This window comes from Mustela nivalis (assembly GCF_964662115.1).
Source record: "Mustela nivalis genome assembly, chromosome: 7".
Classification (NCBI taxonomy): domain Eukaryota; kingdom Metazoa; phylum Chordata; class Mammalia; order Carnivora; family Mustelidae; genus Mustela; species Mustela nivalis.
Window position 1 is genome coordinate 25,594,386 of NC_139026.1, and position 23,192 is coordinate 25,617,577.

General features: G+C 40.7%; 1 long non-coding RNA gene across 2 annotated transcripts; it reads right to left on the reverse strand.

Annotated features, from left to right (window-relative positions):
* Positions 1 to 763: 763 nt before the first annotated feature.
* LOC309868378 lies at positions 764 to 21,255 on the reverse strand. Of its 2 annotated transcripts, none has more exons than XR_014313666.1 (3): positions 21,155 to 21,255; positions 15,269 to 15,445; positions 764 to 3,207 (listed from the first exon to the last, which is right to left on the reverse strand). It is a non-coding gene; the product is annotated as an uncharacterized lncRNA (long non-coding RNA). The 2 variants fall into 2 exon arrangements; XR_014313667.1 differs by lacking the exon at positions 764 to 3,207 and adding an exon at positions 10,670 to 10,757.
* Between the last annotated feature and the right edge of the window lie 1,937 nt (positions 21,256 to 23,192).

Sequence of the window (23,192 nt, forward strand, 5' to 3'; positions counted from 1 at the left end):
TTTGTAGTTCCCTTCAACACTACACCAGGGTTGATGTAACCAATAGATGATGTGACCAATAGAATTGATGTGACCAATAGAATATGGCATAAATGATAGTATGTAACTTTTGACCTAGTCATACAGAAACTCCTGGCTTCTGTCTTGGTTCTTCTCTCTCTCTTGGATCATTTGCTCTAGAGAAAGCAGCTACCATGTCTTGAGAAGCCCTATGGAGAGGCCTCTGTAATTCCTTTCTAGAACTTACCCCACTTCTTCTTTCTCTGCCCCCATGCCCCTTGGCAAGTAGCACCCATTATATACCGTTATCCTTATATGAACACTTGTCTGAATTTCTCTAGCTCCTTGAGAACAGGGATGGACATTTCTTACTTGTCTCTGGATCCTTGGTGCCTAGCACAGTACCTGTCACATGGTAGGCTCTCAAAAAATGTTTTTTGAATAAAGAATGGAAGGAAATTTAGTTTTATATTTAGTTTATAGCCATACCTCATATTTTATTTTTTTCCTTTTGCTCAAGAATCAAGTTTTTTAAAAAAAGATTTATTTATGTACTTTAGAGAGAAAGAGAGCATGAGCAGAGGAAGGAGCAGAAGGAGAGGGAGAGAATCTCCAGCAGACTCCCCATTGAGTACAGAGCCTAGTGCAGGGCTTGATCCCAGTACCCTGAGATCATGACCTGAACCAAAACCAAGAGTCAGACAACCAGACAACTGAGCCACCCAGGTGCCCCCTCAAGTATCAATTTTTTTAACTGCTTTATTGAAATATAATTGCTATACAAAGAGATGCACATATTTAATGGGTACATTTTGGTGAGTTTGGACCTATGAAAACACACGTGATACCATCATCACAGGCAAGGTCCTAGACATACCCAACACACCTCCCAAAGTTGTCCTCTGTCCCTTTGTTGTTGTTTAGTTTGTTTTTATGGTAAGAATATTTACCATAAGATCTACCCTCCTAACAGATTTTGAAGTGCACAATACCATAAATACAGCAGATCTCTAAAATTGATTTATCTAGCATAACTGAGACTTTATAGCCTTTATAATGACAACTCCTCATTCCCCCCTCCCTCTGGCCCCTGCCAACCACTATTATATTTTCTGCTTCTGTGAATTCGACTTCTTTAGACACCTTATGTAAGTGGGATCACACAATATTTGTCCTTCTGTGACTGGCTTATTTTGTTAGCATCGTGTCTTCCAGGTCCATCCATGTTGTTGCATGGGGAAGAATTTCCTTCTCCATTAAGGCTGAATAACATTCATGTTTTGTTTTATTTATTTTATCTTACTTTATTTTATTTGAGAGGGGAGGGGCGTAGGGAAAGGGAAAGAGAAAATATTAAGCAGGTTCCACACTGACAGGGGGCTCAGTCTCACAGCCCTGAGATCATGACCTGCACCAAAATCAGGAGTTGGACACTTAACCAGCTGAGCCACCCAAATGCCCCTAACATTCATGTTTTAAATAGCAACAGTGTAAAGTCTGAATGTTTTTCAGGAGAAATGTGGCAATCTGCAGTAGATTTCATAGACGTTTAAGATCTCCGAATAAGTTTATGTGAGGAAGTAAAAGACAAGTCTAAGAAACCTCTTGAATTGGGGCACCTGGGTGGTTCAGTGGGTTAAGCCTCTGCCTTAAGCTCAGGTCATGATCTCAGGGTCCTGGGATCAAGCCCCACAACCGGCTCTCTGCTCAGCAGGAGCCTGCTTCCCCCTCTGTCTGCCTGCCTCTCTGCCTACTTGTGATCTATCTCTCTGTTCAAATAAATAAACAAAATCTAAAAAAAAAAAGAAAGAAACCTCTTGAACTGAAATAGGGGTTTCCACTCTGTCTCCAAATTTGGCCTCACGCTTTTAGTTCCAGTGTGTACATTGAGTTAATTCCCTCTTCACAATGGAGAACTTTATTTTCCCCCTTCTTTATCCATATGCCTAATTAAATTGTATCCAGAATTTATCGAATAATACTTACTAGGCTAAATACTTTGGCCCCAAAGTTGTATTAATTCCAAGTCCCTTACTGTTGCCACTTGGGTCTGTTTTTACTCAATTATATAGTCTCTTGAGATTGGCAGATGTTAATTCCAAAGACTGGGTGGACCTCTAAGAAGTTAGAAGATGGAGGGGAAACCACAGAGACCAGTCTGACATTTTGTTTGTCTTCTAAATCTAGATTCTCAGAATTGAGCTAACAGTGAGCCAAAGGCCACAGGAAATCTACTTCCATCTTACTGTGCACTCCTTCCCCTTCCCTCAAAGACAAAGCATTCTTCACAAGCTGATCAGTTGATTTATAGGTAGGTGCTGCAAAGTTCAAAATCTTTAACTCAGAAAAATGCCCACTTTATTTTAAAGATGGATTAAGAAGAAAAATGGGGAGTTATCATAAGGAAGAGGTCTAAATAAACATGAATCTAAGAAAGTTCTGAAAAGAGTCAAACCTCTATATGCAAATTTAGGGGAGTGAGTGTGTGTGTGTAATATACCACTTCTTTGGTACACGGTGAAGCTTACTCTTATCTTCCTGGGATAATCTCTTCAGGGGCCATTTTACCAGAGCACACAGTTCCATTTATCCAGTTTCTGAGGAGTAGTCTCAGGGGTAACTTTATGTAATACATATTGGCTACAATACAAGGCTGCTCTAGTTAAATCAAACATCCAAATTATGATGCAGTAAGACAAACAGTACCTTCTCTTCTGCACATGCCAGCATCTGCATATGTGGAGTGGAATATTACTTTCGTAATGAGAGACTCGTTTCTTTTGAAAGTCTTCACCCCCTTCTTCTTCCTAGATGATTCTGGGGATTTAGATATGCAACAAACAAAAAGAAGAGGAGAAAAACGCTCTTTCTTGGAAGCCACAAAAGACAAGTTTCCTCTTTTTGGAGCACTGTAGAACACACGTAAGACAGGACACTGTTTCAAAAGAGTTCTGCCATATTTATCAGCCACGATGTTTTCTCTGTTAAAAGAGAATGTCTCAGAACTACTGTTGCTGCCAAAAATGCACTGCTTGAATCTTTTTCCACTTCCTTTTTTGCAAGATGACTTGGACTTCATTAAATCATCACCAGAAGACAAGATCTCTAGCTCTGGGGCAGACAGGCCAATGGATTGACTTTGTCACCTCCATGTGGTAAGAGGTATCAGATGTTGACCATGCAGCGACTGGTTAAGATGATAATCATCTAAAAAAAGTGCATGAACAGTGTTTACACTTTCTTGGAACTGGGAGTTAGCTTCTTTGGGCCCTTTCCCCCTCCCCCCAGCTTCAAAACAGAAATTGCTAAATATTCAATTTGGTGTTTGCCTAAGGGTGGCTGAACAAGTCACCTGGGGGAGGGGGTGCTTGTCCTTATTTCTGGGAAGGGAGACTATTACTCAGTTTGGTTCTAACAAAAACAAATCTACTGAAACCAAGTAAGGGAGAGGGGACTTATCAACAAAGGTCAAGTGGAATCAATACTAACTCTGAAAATGGGGTTTTTTATAAAAGCTACAGAGCAATGGAAATGTATAAAGAGATCTTCTGGGTTCCAAAGAGACCTAAAGAGTCCATGCGCCTGGTTGGTCTCCAGATAACAGAGAGTAAAAACAAAATTTGTAGAGTATTCATAAAAGCTTCTTCTTTTGAAGCATAGCTTGGGAGAAGGGTGGTGGGGGATGTATGAGGGATCTTGTGGGGATCAGATGCTCTTCTCTTCTTATGCTCTGAAAATGACACCTTCTCTACCATATTTTTAGAGTCATAGTTGTTAAGGTGATCAAGAAGAATGTTAGAAGAAGGAGAATGAAAGAGCAAGCTGTCAAGTTGCACAGTATCACCCCAGGCTTGCTCCCTAACATTAGAATCTGATAAGAACTCTGTAACTTCTTTACAGAGACCCCAAAGCCAGAGCCAGAGCCAGTGAAAGAATAACTCTACTCAAAGCCTTTCTATGGAGTGTGGTTACAATCTATTTTGCTCCTAGGTCATAGAGTATCCGAACTCACTTAGCCATCCCTCCTCCACTTGAAGAAAAAAAGGTGATTAGTTTAGGATAGTGAGACTGAGCCAAATGTCTACTTCTCTTTATTCCCAGATCCCAATAAAATAGGATACATAAAATAAGACTAAGTCCTAGGCATTCCCTAGAAAATGTTGGCTAAATAGAAACAGAAGAATTTCTGGATGGTAGCAGACTAACAAAAATACCAGAGAGCTGAGAAACATAGCTTAAGTAGGGGGCTGCTGGATGAGTAGTTCTGTAGCCTTTAATACAGCTTTCTCAGGACAAATAATCATTGGTCTGATTCATTACTGTGTCCTGTCTGCTCTGTATAGCTCCTGGCACAGAGCAGGTATTCAATAGTGACAGCTAATATGACCTTTCTTAAGAGAAAAAGAAAGTTCAAGGTCCACAGGAGAGGACAGAAGTGTATTGTGGAATGCTTGATTGGAACTTGCTCCTTCCACCCTCCCCAGTGGAGTGTGGAGGCTGGGCACAGAGAAGAGCTAATTATGGGATTTGCCCCATGCTCTCTGAGTAAAGGACCGGCCATAAGAACTCATAGAATGAGGATCAGGACCAGAGAGAACAGAAGAGCATGGTATACAGATTACTAAACTGTTAATTAAGGAAAGGCAACTTGGAATAGATGTGAGATCTCCTGAGGTACCCAAGACAGGGTAACTTCCCTACTTGCTTATTTGAGAAGCGTCACCAACCTGCTGGCCTATTCCCTCTGCCATTAGAGCACAGCACATCTGCCACTACTGGTCATCACATATGGAGGGCGGACCTAGCAAGGGATGTTGGAAGGTAACCTCAACAACTACCCTGGAAATGATACCAGTTATCAATACTGATCAATTTATATTGAGGAAAGGAATAACCCAGAATCACCAGACGTTTGGACCAAACCCAAGACCTAAAAACTGAATCAGTAGCAAACTGACCTCCGAGGAAAGAGCAAATGCAGGAAGCCAAAGAGAACCGCAAAAATATTTTATTTAGTGTCTGGGATACAATGGATATTACATCATAAAAGAAGAGGAAGCTACCATAGAAAAAGCGACAGTCAGAGAAAAATAGAGGCATGTAAAAAATTAAAAATTTGATTAATAAATCATAAAACTGAATGTCAGGGATGAATTACAGAATAGATAAAACTGAAAAGAGAACTAGTGATTTGGAAGATCTAATCAAGGTATTTCCCCCAGAATATAAAGCAAAAAGTCAGGGAAAGAGATCATGAGGGGGAAAAATGCAGAAAATTCCAAAAATCTGTTTAATAGGAATTTAAGACATCATAGATAGGATGACAGAAAGCCATTAATAGAAAAATACTCTCTTGGACTAAATAAGTACTCAAGTTCTTTGGGTTAAATTTAAAAAACCAACAATTCCTGGTCTTGCTACATCAGCAAGAATACTAAAAGGAAAGGTACACAGATATATTCTACTGATATTTCTGAACTCAAAAATTAAAGAAAAAATCCAAGGTGCCTGGGTGGCTCAGTCAGTTAAGCAGCTGTGTTCGGCTCAGGTCATGATCCTGGAGTCGCTGGGATTGAGCCCCCCATTGGGCTCCCCACTCAGCAGGATGTCTGCTTCTTCTTCTAACCCTCTTCCCTCTTGTGTTCTCTTTCTCGCTCTCTCAAATAAATAAATAAAATCTCTCTCAAATAAATAAATAAAATCTTAAAAAAATTAAAGAGAAAATCCTTGGCATTCAATGGTGGGGTAGGGTAGAAATAGCTTCCTATAAGAACATAAGGTAATAAACAATAAACATTTCATTTATACTACTGATTTTTGGACAACAATGAAATGTCTACATACTTTAAAGAAATAGTATTTCGAATCTACCAGCTATACTAGCTTTTAAGTGAGTGGGCAAAATAAAGACATTTCGCATGTGCAAGGATTCAGAATACACACCACAATGGAAATAAAAAGTCTGGAACACTTCAGGTACAACTAAGTTAAAACCATTTCTACAGTCAAAAAATCATTAGGTGCTAGATATATAGAATTACTTTCGTTCCACTCAGAAAGTTTTACCACACATATGTGACTGGAAGAACAAGTAAGGCTATCAGTGGTATAATTTAAACTTAAATGAAGTTTAACAGGCATTTATTTCATGAACAAAAATGACTTCCAGAAAAATCAATCAATCAATCAATCAATCAATCTCATGAGAAGGCTTAAAAATAAATAGGAAGATTTATATCAAGTGTGTTTGTATACAATAAGAAAACTCAAAGCAATAGTGGCTTAAACAAAAGAGGTTGTTTCTCACATAAAATGAGCCTAATGGGAAGTTTAGGACTGGTATAAAAGGAACAGTATTCTGTTCTGTCATCCCCTAACTTTCTGTTCCGTCATCTTCAGGCCTGAATAACCTTCTTCAAGTCATCCCATAGCCCAAAAAGGCTGCTGAATTCCACCGATCATCTCCTTCAGTCTGCAGGTCTGGAGAGAAGTGGGTAATGAGGCCGTGGTGGCTCAAGTGCCACAGACTCTCACTGTTCCTGCCAAGGCTTAGTAGATTTTCTTGAATAAATATTTCTCTATTTGCTGTATGTTTTTTTGCCCTTGGGACAATTCCCAGAGACTTGGAATGATTTATTTAGAAAGGTATTTCACAAGTTAAATTGTTGTTCCTGGAGAGGGGGTCTAGGAAGTCCTGCCTCCACACCCATCCCATTCATCATCACCGTTGAACAATCATCTGTCTTTCTTATCTTTATTCTCATATATATGATGTATCTTTTATCTGGCTCTTTTAAAAGATATTTTTCTTTATCCTCAGTTTTTTAGCCATTTAATAATAATGTGCCTTGATATGGAATTCTTTCTGTTTTTTTCTTCTTGGGGTTTACTGAGCTTCCTAAACTTCCTTAAATATTCTTTGCTCTGTTAATTCTCTCCTCTCCTTCTGAGACTCTGGTGGGGTTTTGTTTTATTTTTTCCATTTTTTCCCCTTCTATTTGGTGATTTTTGTTGACTTTTCTTCAAGTTCCCTGATCTTTTCTTCTGTCATATTCAAACTGATGTTAATCCTACCCAATAATTTTTCAAGCATTGTATTTTTTAATATTTCAGATATTGTACTTTTCTCAATTTTATAATTTCCATATGGTTTCCCTTTTTTTAGCATTTTCATATTTTTCCTGAAATTCCTATGTATTCACAAATTATATCAATTTTTTCCTGTAAGTTCTTTAACATATCTATAATAGTATCTTTAAAACCTTGTATGATAATTCCAACAGCTGCATTGTCTGTGGGTCTCCTTTTGTTTTCTGGGTTTTGGGGGGTCTCTTTATTTATTATGGGGCATATTTTTCTGCTTCTTTGTGTGTCTGGTAATTTTTATTGTATACTGGACACTGTAAATGATACATTGTGGAAACTAAATTCTGTTATCTTCCTCTGGTGAGCATTGTGTTTTGTTCTAGAAAGTAGCTAAATTTCTTGTGGACAAACTTAATCCTTTGCAGACTTGTTTCTAGGTTTTATTAAATGACTTACACTTTTCTTTTTTCTTCTTAGTCCCAGGATATAGCTCATAGTCCTAGGATGTGTTCCAAAAACATGGTGCTTCTGGTGTACCAGAGGAATGCAAGAGATGTTTCTCAAGCCCCTCTAATTTCATAGGCTTTAACTTCAAACTCTGTCTTTCCAGCACCAGGCAGCAGATGAGATCTCTGCTCAGTTCTTTCAACGGTCCAGCTGTTGTTTTCTACTATGCTCCTTGGAGTCTTGCCCTGGGCATTTGCACTTGAAGAGTCAGCCAAGATTCTGAGAAGATTTTGTGCATACATCTGGGGGCTCCCCCACTACTACTCCTAACTTTCTGGGACTTCCCTTCCCCCTTTAATTTGCAGTTGCTCTGGCAGCCCTGTACTCTGGCCTCTAACTCCTTAGTCCATTAAGTCTGTATCCTGCAGATTGCTCAGTGTCTGCAGAGGGATAAGCCAGTTAAATGTGGACTGTATCTCCTCTAGTTTGTGTCTGTTTATGGTACTCCTTTAGTGTCTTCAAGTAGATCTACAAACCAAATTTATAATTATTATCAGTGAGAGATTTAGTCTGATCCAAACTACTCTGCCATTACTTGAAGCTAGAAGCCTTCATAAATTTTCAAACATAAAGTAGATCATGCTATATATTTTATTTTATAACACTTTTTAAATTGAATACCAAATAAATAAATTGAATACAGTATTCTAGATATTGCTGTGTATCACTATATATTAATTGACCTTATCTTGCCTGACATATGGTGCTCCAAGCATTCAACTATAAGACCATGTAACAAGAATAAACTTAAATGGAATTATGAATTATGAGTTAGACCTCTTTCAATGTTCTTTGAAAAATATTAAACTACTTTCTTTTTTTTTTTTTTTAATTTTATTTATTTATTTGAAAGACGGAGATCACAAGTAGGCAGAGAGGCAGGCAGAGAGAGAGAGAGAGGGAAGCAGGCTTCCTGCAGAGCAGGGAGCCCGATGCGGGGCTCGATCCCAGGACCCTGAGATCATGACCCGAGCCAAAGGCAGCAGCCCAAACCACTGAGCCACCCAGGCGCCCCTAAACTACTTTCTTTTTAAAGCTACTCTTTACGATGAATGAGCCACAAGAGTTTTATGCAGGTCTGCAACATTATGAATTTAAACAATCCTCTATTAATGTGGATTTTGGTTGTTTCTAGTTTTCTCTATTACAAGCAATGATGTAATAAACATTTTTATACATTAATTTTTTTGGTATTTCCTATAGAGTCATTATCCTAGGAATGGAATTGATAAATCAAAGTTAATCAACATTCAGAATTTTAACATGTAATTACCAATTACTCTCCAATAAAGGCTATATCAATATATTCTCTCCAACAGTACACGAGAATGCTTGTTTCTTCACAACTTTTCAACAACATTGGATATTATTAATCTTTCAAATCTTTCCCATAAGCATTAACTATGCATATGGCATTTCATAAAAGGGGAAGTATCCAGTCATCTTTTGCCATTCTCAGTCTTGATCCTGAGCTATTGTCCCATCTAATTTTCCAACATCATGTCTCAGTCTTGCCTTTCCTTTAAATAGGACAGTCAATGCTGTCCTTGGGACTCTCCCTCAAAAACAATTTGGATTCTTCCCAGCATGCTTCCTCTGACTATACCTGTAAAACATCATTCCCAGTCCAATCTGGTCCAAAGCTTTATCCCCTGTGCTGCTCCACCATGAATATTCACAATTGACCTCAATCCCTTCACAATCCCTCATTTACTTTCACAATTCAGTTCACTATTCAAAATTTAAGATAGCTTTGTCTTTGTGAACTAAGGTCACTGCAATTTCATCTCAGCCTACAACAATTTTGTCAACTTTGTCGGAAGAAATGCTTTAATATGCCTCCAAAATTACTACTGTAGCTTTCTTGTCTTCCTTACCCTTAAAAAGTAATCATTAAGAGAGCAAATTACATACTGGGGCATTTTCCAGTAAAATATATGTAAAGGAAGGACTCTAAAATTAGAAAGGCTCCTTAAAGTTAGAAAATTAAACACATTTTCCTGTACTTTCTCTGGATTCCCACTAACTGATACGAAGGTATTTTTAAAAAAGATATAAATCCAAGAGAAAAAAAGAACTGGGGCAGGGTGGGGGGGTGATAGCTAGAAAACATTGCAAGTTAAAACACAAGAGGAAAGATAACCTACTTAGCAGACCCAAGAAAACTAATTCCTAAGTGAGCAAACTAAATAATAGCCCATTTTCCAACACAGAACCCCAAACTATCAAGAATTAGAAGCAACAGGAGTTTGTAATTTGGGGATGAATGGAGAGGAGAGAAATCTAAGGGCTAGACATACCCCTCACCCTAACAAAAATCTTCTTCCTTACTTTGTGCCACCAGGTGACTCACTCTATTTCTACCTCAGCAGAAAATGGGGTTTATGCCCTGGAAAGACTAAAACAGGTCTCTGAGATGGGGGACACATGGCACAGTTGAGAGATGTAACAGTTCTGAAAACAAAAGTGTTAAATAGTAAATATTAAGACCTTCCCCTATAGCTCCTAGCCCTCTTCCATCACTTTGCTCCCATAATACTGTGCAGGATATAAGACAATTCTTCAATATATGTTTGATAAGCCAAAGAAAAGATATAAAGATACTGACACTAGGGTTATCCAATTAAACAGCGCAACCTGATTTCTTTACATGTGATCTGTGGTCTTCAAGCCCCACCCACAATACAGAGTTGCCATTAAGCTGTTTAGTACCCCAATTTTAAATGTAAATGAGCAGTCAAGGATCACCAGACATTTGAAGAAAGTCTCAAACATGAAAGAGATTAAAAACAAAGGTACTAAATTAATTTGGAGAAAACAGAATTTAAGTAATAAGATGAAAACTACTAGAGAGCTAAAAGGATATATTAAAAACACAGAGCAATGGGATGATGTTTTAAAGGGTGACTTCATAAAACAAAAAAGTCTTAGAAATTTTAAAAATATGGCATAAACTAAAAATCTCAATAAAGATTGGAAGAAAAATTTGGGTACCTGTGTGACTCAGTTGGTTAAGTGTCAGACTCTTGATTTTGGCTCAGGTCATGATCTCAGGGCCATGAGATCAAGCCCTGCAACAAGTTCCACACGGGGCATGGAGCCTGCTTAAGGCTCTTTTTAAGGCTCTGCCCTCTTCCACACAGTCTTCCTCTCTTTCTCTCTCTCTAAAAAATAAAAAATAATTAAATTTTTAAAATAGAATAAAATGGTTGAAGAAAAATTTGACAAAACCTTCCAAAGGATAACAAAATGACAGAGAACAGGAGAGAAAAGATCAGAACATTTAAGGACCAAATCAAGAAGTTCAATATCCAAATACTGTACATCATAGAAAAGGGAAAAAATAATAAGAAAGTGGGGGAAATAAAATCACTAAAGAAATAATTCAAGAAAAATTCTTAGAACTGAATGCTATTGCCAGATAAAAGGAGCCCATCAAGGGTCCAGCAAAGTGAACAAGATATATTAGTCAAAATTTATCATTTTTTTTTTAAACTTAAGAATACTGGAGTCAAGGAGAAAATCCTAAAAGCTTTTAGAGAGTAAAAAAACTGGTTAGAGTCTGACAAAAAAAAAAAATCAGAATGGTGTGGATATTTTTAACAGCAACTGTGGGAACTAGAAAAAAAAATCTGCAGAAAAATGAGCTTTATGGAATTTTATACCAAGTAAAACTAGCAAAAATTAAAATTAATAAAAATAAAATTAGTAATAATTTAATAATACAAAGCCTTTTCAGATAGGCAAGTTCTGAAACAACATACTCACTCTGCAATGTTTTCAGGATACAACTGGAGGAGCTATCCCACAAAATAGGGGAGGGGAAACAAGAGAGAGACAGATATGGGATAAAAGGAACCCAACACAAGAGAGAGGTAAAAGAAATCTCCTATGTGTGGTTGAAGGGAAGTCTTGGGTTAACACCCATGCTACCAGTCTGGAGAACAACTAGTCTACCTCTGAGCAAGTCACAAGACTCTGAGAGAAACCTAGGATGATGAAATTGATAGAAAGCCTAAGGCATATGAATATCAGGAGAAGAGATGACACTCCTGAGGGAGAGTTTAAAGGTGAGTTGGTGATAAATACATAGAAAATAAACAAATAAGACAACTCCAGGTAAAACCAAAAGTTCATTAAGGAAAAATAATCATATGTCAACATTTATATTATCATATTAATACTGATGCAATCAAAATTATGCTATAAATATTGGGAGAATGAAGGATAGGAAGTGTGTATGTTGGGGAGAGGTAGTAATGGAAGATAAGATGTCTCCATAGTGACTCCACAGTGAGAAGCCAGTAGATAATGTCCGAAGCTTGAAAAATCAGTGGCCCAGCAATTCCACTCTTAGGTGTATACACAAGAGAATTAAAAATTTGCACACAGATGTTTGTAGCAGCTTTCTTCATAATAGCCAAAAAGTAGAATCAACCCAAATGTCCATCAACTATTGAATGGATCAACAAAAAATGGTATAGCCATACAATGGACTATCACTCAACTATGAAAAGGAATGAATTACTGGCATATGTTACAACAAGGATGGTCTCTGAAAACATTGAGTGAAAGAAGCCAGACACAAAGACCACATACTGCATGGTTCCATTACATGGAATGTCCATAATAGGCAGATGCATAGAGAAAGTAGGTAGATTAGTGGTTTTCGAGACTGGGGCAGAGGGGATGGGGAGTGACTGCTAATGTATTTGGTGTTTCTTTTGGGGTATTGAAAATGTTCTATAATTACATAGTAGGAATGGTGGCATAACTGTGAATATCCTAAAAAAAATCAATGGATTGTCCAATTATTTAAAAGGGTGAATTTCATGATACATGAATTATATCTCAATATAATTGTCATAAGAAAAAAATCAAGGGGTGGCAGCTATTGAGAAATATGGCAAATCCAAAATGAAACAGCTAAATAAATTGAAGTGGTTTCCCTGGTGGACTTTTAAATGAGGAAAGTGGATGGTCAAGGGATGTTCTGTGTACTCAGTTGTGTAAGACTATTTGACTCTTAACAGGATCGCATTACCTCAATGAAAGTAATAATGAAATAAACAGTGACTGAAGAGCAGGTGGAAAGTTCTGGAAGTTCCTGCCAATACCCTATGCTGGCAGCGTGGACTGTGGCTTTTGTAAAGTTTGGGCCCTGTGAGTTGGCCTCAACAAGATGCCCTCCCTTTCAGTATGGCAGCTCCTCCACTGATGTCCTAGTGTCTTTATTTAATTTTGGGACAATGAACACGAGCTGCCTTGAGCAAGGTGCTGTTCATGTCTTATCACCACAACCCCCTCCATTGCCTTGCATAGCAACTGACCCACTGGCTTAAATACTTTTTTTGAATTAGTGAACAAATGAAACAACACTCCTAAACTAAGTCTTAGGCAAACTAGAGGCAAATGCAATAATGTTATATGACACCACCTCTTAGATAAAATATTGGGGTCCTGCATGTAGAGGCTGGGACAGTATGTACTGCCCAAGTATGGTGGAGGGCCAGGGTACAAGAAATGGCACCTCGTTACCAGTGTTCTAGAACTGGCACATCGAATTTACGGTAATGTTTCCTGTTTACAAGCTATTGTGTCTCGTGTCAACCTCTTTCTCCCCATTTCCATGGTCACTGACTAACATTTGTAAAATAACCTTTGATTGCCTTCACCCTGTCATCTTTGGCTGTGGTTCATAGACTAAAGGGGCATTACCGAGAGAGGATATCTTAGAGAGAAGAACGTGAAAGTGAAATAAAGGATGCAAATGGGCCATCAAGAGGGAAGACTAGGGCGCCTGGGTGGCTCAGTGGGTTAAGCCGCTGCCTTCGGCTCAGGTCATGATCTCAGGGTCCTGGGATCGAGTCCCGCATCGGGCTCTCTGCTCAGCAGGGAGTCTGCTTCCTCCTCCTCTCTCTCTCTGCCTTCCTCTCTGCTTACTTGTGATCTCTCTCTGTCAAATAAATAAATAAAATCTTTAATAAAAAAAAAAAAAAAGAGGGAAGGCTAGCGGATAAGTGAATTCCAGGACCAGGCCTGAGGTACTGAGGCAGAGAGTGGGGAACCAGAGCGTCCTCTCAGGAACCTTCTGACCCCTAGGTGAGAGTGGGCCTCCTTTCAGCATGCTCCCATAGCTCACTGATCTTTTCTTTCTTACCATTTGTTGTAGCTTATAACTTTTCACTAGATAGTAAGCTCCATGAGGAGACTGGAGCAGTGACTATGCATACGTGTGGGTCTACGGCTGAAGCACTCACTCTGAGTCTTGAATATTGGGGTCGTTACTGCCTGAGCGAGCCCTGCACGGCAAGGGAGGCCACCATGGCTGGAGATCTGCTTAGCTCACGGCCAACAGAGCTGGGAAGGGAATGCCTCAGATTGTTATGTGGAGCCCAAACTTGAGATTGACTAACATCAACTTCACATAATCTTTGCTTGGATTCAGAAGATAGGTCACTTCCCAATCCTGGGGGTGATTTAACCAGGTAAGCTGTTTAGAAGGCCCGAGGCAGTCACAGTCAGCTATAGTGGGCAGGAGGATTATTCCTCAGAGGGTAGAGGAGACGAATGACATTTTACTTGGGAAACAGTTTTGGAGTCTACTCCCTAGAGACAGAAGGAAGGCCTTGGGGTGAGGACAGAGAGCAAAGAGATTCTGTAGTGAAGTCAAGGAGGAACTCAGATTCCATTTAGTTAGATCAAGTCAGACTGCTGCCCCGTACACTCAGATACTAAGACAACTTCTTAGTGCTGATCCGTAACTGTGGGAGAAAAAAAATTTAAACCATTTATCTGAAATCAGGGTTGTCAGGAATGGAATGTGGAATCCCCATGTTCAAAGAACAGGAACAGGCCCCTTCTTGCAGAGAATCTGGCTTTTCCTACACTTTCTCATGTAGAAGGCTATCAGGAGAAGGTTATGAATAGAGTCCTTTTCCTTTGGCGAAGGAGACAAATGCTCTATTCACACCCGAGCCATGCCCTGCCTGCAGACTGTCTCAGCCAGGATTATCTTGGCTTTTGATGAAATCCCCTGGGCAGTAACGGCAACCTCCCTCTGCTGCTCCATCACGTGACTGGAGGGCTCGCGCAGCAGGAGCTGTTAAGGCATGTCTATTTCATGAGCATCGCTCACTTAATCTCCGTCCTAATGATGGGAGAAAGGTGCCGACACCGAAAATCCAGCAGGTGGGCTAGAAGAAAGAAAGAAAGAGAGAGAGAGAAAGAAAGAAAGAAAGCTGGAAAGGAAAGGAAACTCAGTTGGGACTGAGTTCGAATTTTGCCACTGGTATGTGTTGTAGTAAATGACGTCGGCCGGATTAGTTAACTGCCTGGAGCACCAGGCTTCTGACCTATGAAATAAGGGAAGTTGGGCTAAAATCCTGGCTCCTGAGGTTTTCAGAGGATGAAGTAACACAAAACACTCAAGATCACGTTCCCTATGGCTGGTTCACCACAGAAACTCTCAGTGCGCCAACCCCTCTCTTGCCTTCCCTTCCACTTCTGGGCTCAGGGTAGGTGAATATGGCATTCCCGCAGAATGAGTCCATTGAGACAGAGCCGGACTTTAGTTCATTGGCTATGTTCTAGCATCGCCTGAAGTAAATACCAGGATACTGTTCCTGTGCTACCTGTCATGAATGGAGGCAGGGGTTGCATCATCCCAGGTTACCTGTTCTGGAGAGTTCTTTCTGTGCTGAGGACTGCAGCAAGAGCTCTCACCGGAGCCTGGCATGTTCTGCGTCAGTGGCCATGGCTGCCTGCAGCAACGGCCCAGCAGCAAGGATGTGGAATGCAGGAACATTGTGACTCAGCATTTGTTGATTCTCTTTCCATAAATATTGAAAACCTACGTAGAAGACAGACATCATTCATTCGTCTTCAAATATTTCTGTAACATTTATTCTATGCCTGATGCTGTTCTAGGTACTTCGCAGGTATGATCTCAGGGACTCCTCATGTCAGTACTGTGAGGTTAGTACTATTATCCCTATTTGGGGGGTAAGGAACCTGAAGCAGAGAAGTTATGGAACTTGCCGAAGAAACATGTGCACAAGGCTTTTCTTTTACTCGGTGACGGTAACATTTATAGTGTCCCATGGTTTATCTAGTGCTAATGGGTAAGCATATATTCATTTGGTCGCGTTTTCATTTATTCACTGAGACTCATTACCCTTCACGAAGCTTGTGCCAGACTCTGCCTTAGGGAAGGTGGAGTCACACGAGGCAGGTCTGCCCTCACAGAGCTGACCGTCTGAGGAGACAAAGGCCACCGAAGCCCCACTTTGATCCTATGACTCTGCAACCAGCAAAGCCACAGCTGGCTGGGGTGGAGAATACTGTCATTGCCAGTGGAACAGACTTCTTTTTATAAAACAAATGACTTTTAGGGGGCATTAAACATGGGATAGTTGTACTTGCTTAAACCTCCATAGTTCAGAAGAAAGAAGGAGTGTGGGGCTAATGCTCCCATCAAACACCCAGTAGGGTATACGAATGGCCCACTATTTCCCAGGCTTCACGTGTGTGTTACTAATGAGGAATATTTTGTATGAGGTGTTAGGTATTTATTTCTATGCATACTGAAAAATACATAGACAATAACATCGACCCATTATTCCGAACATACTATTGCTGAAAGATTTCTATAAGTGAGTAAATTCAAAGGAAAAATATTAAACTAAGAATGACATGGGAGGGGGTACATTCAATACCAAATATTATCCGAGGGGCACTCACATGACTGCTGTTTGGGAAGCTTAAAGTGGTTCCGGTTGAGGACGTCACTGACATTTCGGGCAAGACAGTTCTGCCTCGTGTAGGGTGACCTCCCACACTATGTGCAGCCCTTTCCCATGACATGGCAGCAGTACCCCCCCAATGCCTGTGGACAAGCCCCCCACAAAATGCCTCCAAACATTTCCAAATGGCACCTGGTAAAAGGCAGGGAGGGATGTGGGGCCACCCCCCTATCCTGGCTGGGAACTCCTCCTCTAGACTTGCTGGCTGGAGGTTCCATTAGAAACAAAACAAAACAAAACAAAACAAATGAACAAAACCAAGCTATTTCCGGATATTTTTGAACTATAGGAGGAAAAGAAGAAAAAGGCAAGTTCAAGTTCTAGGTGGCTTACAGCGAGAGGCAGCAGAGTAAGAAAAAGAGAACCCAAATGGGAAGAGAGCAAACACACAGAAAGTCCTGGCAAGAGCGAGGACGGAGCGCGGAGGCCTGGGGCTATAGACAGAGCCTTCTGGCTTGGGGCTGCTGTTTCGGGGCAAGAGCAGTTCCTTCCTGCTTGTCTTACAGGTGCCACCTGGCATCTGACAACGACCAAAGAGAGCGCCCACGGCCTGCTGAAGAACAGGCAGCACCACCTCCTGCCTGAACGAGAGGCCGTGCCAGCAAGCCAGGAAGGCACCTTGCATGAATACAAGGATCATAAGACTAAAAAACGTTGACGGACTTATCAATCACTAAGGCAGGAAAAGAAGGTCCCAGAGAACCACACGTCTCTTTGCAGGGGGCCCATCATATGCTGCGAACGGGGCAGAGGAAGCGCCAGAGCATGAGAATGAATGAAGGCTGTTTGTACACCACCCGGGACACTGTCCGTGTCCTTTAAAAATCTCGGTTACTTGGAGCGACTAGTTTTCTCCACACACTCCATGTTTGCGTGTCATCTCCCTCCCTGGGCCTGTAGAATCGATCTTCCCAAAGATGGTAACAGGTGCCGTCATGGGAAGAAAGCTTCCCATGTCCATTAAGTTTGGGAAACATCACCCATTTCCATTTTGGAGATTCACAGTGCATGTCTGCACCTTAAAAGTTTTGAGAAAATATCTTCTCTCCCTTTGGGAATTAAAAGGAGAACTCCAAACTCTTTCCCTGGTTTTAAAAGTCAGCTAACTTGCCCCACTTTACCCAACTGAGGTAATCTTCTTGGGAGGCAGATTCATCACAACTGTTCCTAGTCTCTGTCTTACCCATCGTCCCTTCTGGGCCTTCTCTCACATTCCTCCTTCCTCTAGAAACACCCTTCCCGAACCTTTCTGCTTACTCTCTACCGTCAAACCCCAGCTCAAGATTCATTTTCTACCTACTGTGCTCTCCGGTTGACTTTCCCTTTACTGTGAATTTTCTTAGAGCTTTATCCGTACAAGGTGGTATCCTATCATTGTGCTTACTACCGTGTTGCCTTGGGGTTATTGTCTGGGTATGTGATATATCAAGTTTGTAACCAGTTTTGCTTCAACTTCTCTTGGGAACTGTTGCTGTATTATGAGTTATAAGGGCCTTACAGGAAAAAAAAAAAAAAGAAAAAACAACTTCTTGATACATATCCTGGTGGATGTGCCAATGGCTGGCTTTGTTCCCTTATAAAACTACTTCAACTCTGTCTCAATGAATTAGCAACCATTGTGTAATGGCTGAAAATATGTATTCACATTTTTTATGTTTAATTGCTCTCACATTCCTCAAATTAAATGAAACGTCTACTATAACAGATTCTACCTAAAACTGTATAATGTTGGGAGTATTCAAAGTTAAGAATGTCCTTCTGGAAGTGGAGTTTGATCTTTTATCTACATGAATCTTAAGAGTTTATTTTTATTTCTATTATATTCCCTACCTTCCTCACCAACCCCCCAAACCATTGCCTTTCCTGTGGTCTTTCTCATGTCAGTTAATAACAATTCCATCCTTCTGTTTGTTTGGGACAAAAATCTCAGTGTGTCATCACTGATTTTTTTTTTTTTTTTAATTTTAAGATCACATCAAATCCGTCAGCAAATCCATTTGGTTCTACCTTCAAAATATATTCAGAATATATTTCTGACCCCTGCTCCCCTCTCCATGTCACAGGTTGTGTCCTTCTGGAAGCTGATTCTGAGACAGAGCTCAGTGGGCAGGAAGGTTATCCAGGAATGCTCCCGGGATCAACAACGCCTGAGGAGGAAAGCAAATGGGTTTGGGCAGGAGGAAAAGTTGGGCTGTGATTTGGTCACAATAAAAACCAGCTGTGCCTCCACAAGGAGCTCTGAGCTCTGAGCTAGGACAGCCCTTGGGAACTGTCTTGAACAGAGATGAGGCCCCAGGCCTTTATAGGCCTTACTGGCCCGTCACTGGATGCAGGCCGCCCTGGGAAGGGGAAATGCCTTTGGGAAAACAGCTGCTGTAGGAATCAATCTTTTATTCCTGAAGGGGAGCTGAACAGTGTATCATACATCACTACCCTTCACCATGACCATCTTGATCCGAACCCCTGTCTTCTCGAGAATGATGCAGTAGCCTTTTTACTGTTTCCCCTCAGCCCTCTTAAAACGTTAACTAGACTGATCTTTTGAAAATATAAATTAGATGATATCATGCCTCTGCCGAAAGCCAACTGGTGGCTTCCCATGTTATGCTGAGTGAAAGCCAAAATCATTGCCATGGCCCATCAGACTGCCTAGCCTCTGATTCCCACGATTCTCCGGCCTCAACCCTGACTACTTGCTCTCTTGCCCACTGCACTCTGGCAACTCTGGCCTTCTTGCTATTCCTTGAAAATGCTTGGCAAGTTTCCATCTGAGGCCTTCACACTTTGCTCTTCCCTCCACCCAAAAGATTCCCTCAGACCTCAGCAGGGACTCCTTCCCTCACTTCCTCGGGCCTTTACTCCTGTTACCTTCTTATGGAAACCTTCTCTGACCCAACTTTTTAAAAACTACACAGCTCCTTCCTCTCGCTCTCATTGTCCCTTTGTATATTCCTTTTCTCTGCAGCAGGGAGCTCCAGGAGGGGAGAAGTTTTGAACTGGTACACTGAATGCTCTATGCCCAGCACATATACCCATGCCTGGCATACAGCAGGTGCTCAAAACATGCATGTTGAATAAATTTTTGTAAGTCACAGAGTTCCCATGACTGGTACAAATTGAAAATTGTTCCCTGGGTTCTCCATGCCTCTAGGAAAGTCATAATAGCATTGTTTCTTTTCCTTTTGTTAAGCTTTGGTCATGCAGGCCATTCATTTTTCTTTAGCCAAATTAAATGAAGAGATAGCTTCCATGTCTTTTACAGAACAGGCAGTCAAGATGCCAGAATTCTGATTTCACCTCACACCCAAACCTTACAGAAACATTTTTTTTTTCTTCCAAATTTGCTTTAGGTTCTTAAAAGTTAAAAAGATGTGACTTTTGACAATGGTGAACTTTGTCTGAACTCTGTGCTCCCTGAAAGCAGTGATGGTTGAAAAACCCCCCACACTTTTGTGTTCCAAGAAATAGCTAACCACCACAAAGAAAGACCCAGCCTTCCCCTGTTCTGAGATAAGGCCCAACTCCATGCCTCCTCATGATTCCCATAAGACTTGGGGATGACTCCCTTGTTTACTTGCCTCTATAAAACTCGGGCCTCTTTTATTTTCTTTGAGACATTTCTCATTAATAAATGTTCCCTCTCCTGCAATAGCCTGAATAAAATTATATCCACAATTGACAGCTCTATTTTATCTTTCACACTATCATAAAGAGAGGACTTGTGTTGGGAGGGTTTATTTTTAGCCTCAAAGATAGTGTTTGTTGAAAAATAAGCAGCTGACAATAGTAAGTAACAAAAGAACTCTTGACAATAGAAAACAGACAACCAAAGGGTCCACTCCCTCAGCAGAAAGCCAGCATGGAGTTGAGTTTCAGAGCAGGGAATAATTACTTCTTCCAGAGGCTGGCAGAAACTTGATTCAAGCAGATGGCTGGACAAAAAGATATTGTTGGAAATAATTTCCCCGTATATAAAGCAGATGAGGTTCTATAAAACTTCCCCCTGAAATAAATTATTCCCAATGTCCTGGGCACAAAAGTCTCAGTCCTTTCCTGTCTAGGATCCCTGGTGCTATAGAGATGGGATGAAGGCAGAAAGCTGCTAGAAGCTAGAGACCGTCATATACTGCATGTCTGCAAGCTCTTACCTTTCCAAGAGGTGGGTTCAGGAGGACCACCTGCCTGTCTTCCCATAGAACAGAAGAACTGTGACCAGCTGTATTAAGATCAGGGTTTAGACAAACGGTTTCACCTTCCTTCCAAACCATGGTTAGCCCTTCATGCCAGGAATTATATGCTAGTGAATCCAGCAGAAACATTTAGCTTCGTTCTGTTGGACACAAGTCTTCCAAATACTCTATAAAACCAAGAAATGACTAGACCAGTCCTAGATGCTGATGAAGTCTGATGCTAGGGACTCTACAGACTCAGGATTCTTGGGATAAGTGAGCTGGATTTGGTGTAGTGGGAATTTCCTAAAAATTGAATGCCAAGTGTTGAGTGTGTGTGTGTGTGTATACATGTGCATTTTTTAAAAGAATGATTCCACAAAGAAGTCTGCATTCTTCCTGCAGATTCTACAGACTTTTCACATTCTTAAAGGGATCTGTGCCCCTCTAAATGGCTAAGAACCATGACCTATTATAAGATCTATTAGAAGAAGATGTCTGAGCCTTCAAAGAACTATTCCCTAGCCAGATCCCCCGCATTCCTGAGGCACTAAAGCGCACAACTAGTGTATGAATGGACTGACTTACTTCATTTGTAGGCTCTCAGTCTTTTCCTGGGATCAGCAATGAGCCACGAAGTCCTGCCAAAGACTGTGGTATCAGCAAAGTCCTGATTAAGTCAATTCATCTCCTAGAAGCTGACAAGGAGGAGGTTATATGCCACCAAAGGAAAGAATAATAATTCATTTTATATTGTCTCAGTCTGTTCGTGCTGCTATAACAAAATACCACAGACTGAGCAGCTTATAAACAGCAAAAACTTATTGCTCACAATTCTGGAAGCTGGGAATTTCAAGAGCAAGGCACCAGCATGGTCATGTTCTAGGACCTCTTCTGGTTCAGAGCTGGGGTTTTCTCACTGTTCAGAGGAAGGAGCTAGGAAGCTCTGTGGGGTCTCTTCATGAGGCTTCCACCCTGGTGACCTAATCACCACCAAAGGCCCCATCTCCTGAGGCCCTCAACTTTGGGGGTTAAAATTTCAACATATATATGGGGGTGAGGAGAAAAACAAGCATTCAGATCATAGTAAATATTTTCCACAAATATTCTCCATTAAGAATCTTATCTGTCACTAAAAACAGCAGTGGTCAAAGACAGAATATGAAAATGAAATGAAGACATATAAATATTATCAAGACATTGGGTCTATTTTTTTCTTCTGAAGTACTCAGACCTGGATTATGTGGCCAATATTTTGAATTAATAATAGCTTTCAGAATCATTGCCATATATTTTACATAATTTTAACAAACAAGGCTTAATTGGCTCACTGAACTGTGTCTTTGTGAGACTCTAATTTTCCTACAAAAACAGTAAATGCCAACAAGATAGACATTCCTGTTCTTCTAAGCTCTGTTTATGATTCTAAGAAGTAAACAGACAGTTATTACATTAAAAACATTCCCTCTATGCCAGCAACATCTAATTTTAATCTGTGGGTCTTTCAGAGGAAGAACTAAGGGCTAGGAATGGCACAAAGAACCCCCAAATATGCCCGATACCTAAAATCTGAAGCCTGATCCAATTCTACTGTGGATAAATAAATCACGTTTCTCAACGTCTTGTCTTGATATAGAGAATTGGATAATATTGGTGTCTTAGCCTATAAATAAGATTCTCTTTATTTCTAAATTCCTTTGAGACAGCACCATGGAAGCATCTTGCAAACCCATGGCGAGAAGTGCTATTTGTCAAATTGGATATCAAATAAATAAATTAAGTGGAATTCTGGTGTCCATATGCATTAGTATCCCCCAAAGGGACCAACATACTAACTTGGGCAGAGCCAACAAAAGTCCCATTGAAGTGCCACCTCCTCTATGGCCAACTTAATTGCTCCCTGCTCAGTGCTGGCCAAACAGTATCATAATTGCTGGCTGTTATGTTTGTCTCCCCAATAGGCTAAGATCCTACAGGGCAGCATCTGTGTCTTTACCCTGTATCTCTGGTAGCTTACACAAATCGTTAGCTTGATGTTGGTAGGTATTCATTTAAGGACAGTCACATGTTAGATCAGAGTCCCCATCCCAATTCTGAATATGCTCTGAGGTGGCTTACCAGTTCATAGTCCTTCTTTTCAGAGTCCTGGTAGAAGTACTGAAGGACCATGCACTTTCCATTTCCCTACTGCAAATCACAATAGGAAAAGGTGATTCTGACCTTCACACTTCTGAGGACCCTGGCAGTGTGAAGAGTAGAAGTGGGTAAGAATAGCTAAAATAGGGGCACTGAACTGGGTGGTTCAGTCGGTTAAGCTGCTGCCTTTGGCTCAGGTCATGATCCCGGGGCCCTGGGATCAAGTCCCACATTGGGTTCCTTGCTCAGCGGGGAGCCCGTTTCTCTCTCTCCCCCTCTGCCTGCCACTCTGCTTGTGTGTGCTCTGTCTGACAAATAAATAAAATCTTAAAAAAAAAATAGCTAAAATAATTCAGCTCAACGATTTGGCAAAACATTTTTCTGTACCTGGCACTGTTAAAAGCTTTCTGTATCCTCACTGAAGCCATAGGCGGGTATAGTTGGGTCAGCGGCTCCAGGAATGTAGGAGGAACAATAAAAATGGCCGCCG